This window comes from Rhodnius prolixus, unplaced genomic scaffold (assembly GCF_049639745.1).
Source record: "Rhodnius prolixus isolate KJV_2025 unplaced genomic scaffold, Rpr scaffold_4, whole genome shotgun sequence".
NCBI lineage: Eukaryota > Metazoa > Arthropoda > Insecta > Hemiptera > Reduviidae > Rhodnius > Rhodnius prolixus.
The window spans coordinates 46,030,398-46,033,981 of record NW_027411614.1 but is presented as its reverse complement, the minus strand read 5'-3'; the positions used below and the strand labels follow the sequence as shown (position 1 = coordinate 46,033,981).

The 3,584-nt window shown below is 28.0% G+C and overlaps 1 long non-coding RNA gene across 3 annotated transcripts; it reads left to right on the top strand.

Annotated features, from left to right (window-relative positions):
* Positions 1–641: 641 nt before the first annotated feature.
* LOC141455672 (uncharacterized) lies at positions 642–2,369 on the top strand. 3 transcript variants are annotated; one of them, XR_012459394.1, is made up of 4 exons: positions 642–1,004; positions 1,084–1,297; positions 1,374–1,673; positions 2,120–2,369. It is a non-coding gene; the product is annotated as an uncharacterized lncRNA (long non-coding RNA). The 3 variants fall into 3 exon arrangements; XR_012459395.1 differs by having other exon boundaries at positions 701–1,004; positions 1,084–1,215; positions 2,120–2,363; XR_012459393.1 differs by having other exon boundaries at positions 721–1,004; positions 1,084–1,232; positions 2,120–2,352.
* The last annotated feature ends 1,215 nt before the right edge of the window (positions 2,370–3,584 follow it).

The following is a 3,584-nucleotide window of genomic DNA, read 5'->3' as shown; positions in this document are numbered from 1 at the left end:
TGAACTCATCTTGGAAATAGTCTAAGCACTAGCCTGTGCTAAAAATTTGCCCACAATTACCAGTGTTTCTTAAAATTGACTACAAGAAGCTCTGATTAAAATAATTGTTCTAAATTGTCATTTCTTAATTCATTTGATAGCTCTATTCTTCCAAAGATTTTTTTTTAAGTCATTAAACGAATGTAAAAGTTTGGTATGTTTCAATTAGAATTCCAGGATTGTAAAGAAGTTTAAAAAAAAAAGAGTTAAGACAAAACCTTATTTAAAAAAAATTTTGAAATCATTTTAAAGAACTCACAATTTAAAGAAAAAGTGGTTCAATTGAGTGATTTTAAAAAAATACCTAATTAAAATGTGATCCAGTAATAATCAAATTTGTCAGCAATCATTACTTTTTATCAAAATCTAGGAAAAAATAAGATAATTTTGAAACATCTTGCAACAGTTCAATTTGTTACAAGAAATACGAGTAGTAATTGTCCAGTCAACTATAATGTTAATACGTGATCTTAAGTATTGTGAAGTGAATAATGTTATTTAATAATGCTGAAAAGATTCAAATATTGATACGTGCAATTTTTTGAACGGGCAAGACAAACTATTTTGTGTTAGAGCAATCTTTTTAAACAGTTTTCTTGATGCCCAAAAAAGCTTACCAAATGTATCCCTAGATAGGGCTGACATTTGTCTTTCTGATTACAGTTATTGTAGTTATGGTGGGATAAAAAGTAACTACTAAACGCTCTCATTTGACAAAATTGTTTACAAGAATTGCTTGTTAGGTTATGAAATGTGAGGACATCATGGTGATATTCTAATAATGTTAAAAATATGTTTTTTATTAATAACATTTCTATTCGCAATTTCCTAACAACGCTGTTTTAACAGCCAGTAAGTGATTTATCAATAATTCATAAAATAATGCAACGTGCATTACAATTCCAGTCATGAGATGCCGTGCTTTAGGTTAAGTTAAGAGATAGTGTGGATACATTATGTTTAAGGTAAGTGATTATTTTTGTTCATAAGTGCATAAAATTTAAGTAATTTAAAGAATGTAATTTCCTACCTTACACATTGTAGAAGATCGACTAAACAGCATCCATCCTAGTTTGGTGATCTCGTGTTGTATCCAAGTATCCAAGCATCTGGGATAAAAAGCACAGGACACTAGCACAAATCACAAACGGCACTGTACAAGCACATCATGAACCTGTAATCAAAAATCTAGAGTAAATTTTTTCCTACACCATAATAGTTATTGAAAAATTTATGAATCTTGTGGAATATGTACTATGTAATGTAGTTCCTTAATGTATTCATCAATGGTTTATCAGGAAAATAACTTGAAGTTTATGGCATTTTTGTTTTAGAGAGAAAATAATTGACAAGATTGCTCAATGAAGAGTTCCAATGCAGTGCTGTTGAAGAAACAATGTTCTTACTTAAAACATAAAAAGTGATGTTTTATGTTAACTTTAAAGCTAAGTTCAAGTAAGAAATCAAGAATGAGTGATATTTATCAATACAAAGCCATGGGCTTTGTTTTAACTTTAAGCTAAAGTTCAAGTGAAAAATCTAAAGTAAAGTTTCTTAATTCTGAACAAGATGGACTCTTTGGTAATGCTGTCTGAATTTTTCGACACCTCAAAAGGATAGATTTGAGTTTTGAGGTAAGAATTGATTTGTTAATTATTATTTTGTAAAACAGATTCTTGTAAAGAAATTCACTCAGAGCAACTTGCATTTAACGAGTTATAAAAGAAGTTAATTTTATTACTAGTATTAAAAATTAGTTAAATATTGCTAAATTTAGCTATGAAAATCAATTGCACAAGATAGTTACTTAAATAATGTACCATTTTATTGGATCTAACGCATTTATAAGAGTGAACTACGTTCGAAATAACCTGATTGTTAATCTTAAAGTATAATACTAGTTTTTAATGTGTATTTGAAAAAATAAGCTAGTAATTGCTTCTCAACGACGTATTGTATGTAAGTTGCCCCAAGTTGAAAATGAATTTCTTTACAATCAATCCTACAAAATATTAACTTATACATACATATTTTTACTTATTATAGTTCAGCTAATGTATTTTTATTATAATTTGATTAGATTACTTAATTTTACCTTGATTAAACTTCAATGAAAATGGACTTACACGTAAGTTACTGATGTTCAAGCTGCATGACGTCACGGGACTGGTCCAGCAATGGAAGCTGTTAGGAAATGGAAATTCGTATAGAATTTTGAAGTATACAAAATTATTATTTTTTCATTAAAATGTTTTTATATGTAACAAAATAGCGTTTGAATTATTATTATTTTTAAGTTTATTATATTTTAATTATAAGAAACTTAAAAAAATATAAATGATAAAAATATTTTTGCTTTTAGAATTGTATATTAAAGTTATATTAATATTTAATTATTATTTTAAAATATATTTATAATAATTTGACAATTTTTGTTTAATACAATAACTATATGATAATTTAGATATTAAATCAAGTTTGGATCTGATTTTTTTTTGGAGGCCATTACCGTACATCCCTTTCAAGTGACCCAATTGTGTTAAGTGAATTTAAGTGTTCGTAATTAATTAAGTGAAGCTAATTTTATATAGTTAAAGTAATCATGTAAGTTTTTTTCTGTTAAGAATTCAGTTATAATAGTGTAAATCGGTTTAATTTCATTCTGAGATGAATCTGGTGAATTGACCTTGGGTATGTAAATGATTTCTTTCTATTTCTCTTCTTTTATCTAATATTAAAAGTGCAATAATCTCTAATTACATTATTTACACTTTATTACGTTTAAATAGAGCTCTAATTTTGATTTCAATGAATAATAAATTAATGCTTAATCCAATCGAAAAAGTCTTGCCCAAAGTCTGGATAATTTTTTTCGGCCATCTTTTCTTTTAAATTCCATTTTAAGTAAGAATTAATGTTGTTTTAAGCAATCTTTATTAGTATTTGAATTGCGATCAATTTTATAGTGAAGATTAAGATGATACTGTCTTAGAAGTTCTAAAGTAGGATTCTGTTCTTGTAATTATTTTGTTAATTTTTTTGATTTAAGCTTATAATGGATTAGATTGGTTAGTCATATTACAATCTGAAATCTTAATTCTTCTAGCTTATTATAATATTATTTTTCTACTTTTACATTATTTAACACATAATTCTTATCATATTTATGCGTGACTAACTTCACTCTTCACAACGACCTCAACATTCCCTTCATAGACCAACTCGCTAAGACTAAATACCAAAAATTCCATACTACTCTCTCGACCAGCTTTAATCCTCTTGTACTGTCTCTCACTTCTTCTTACATCCCTTATACTCATCGCCGACTGAATCGCCAGTGGCCCCGCGACTTCCTTGTAGGCTGAAGACCTAAATTATTACTCTCCTCTCTCCTCCTCGTATCTCCTCCTCACATTCTCCTCTCTCCTATAGAGAGTGCTACCACTGGGTAGCTTCTCTCCTCCCGCACCAGTTCATCATATTCAGTCTTCATATTTACTTATTGTATACTGAATATAGATTGTAAATAACAAAATATTAAAAAA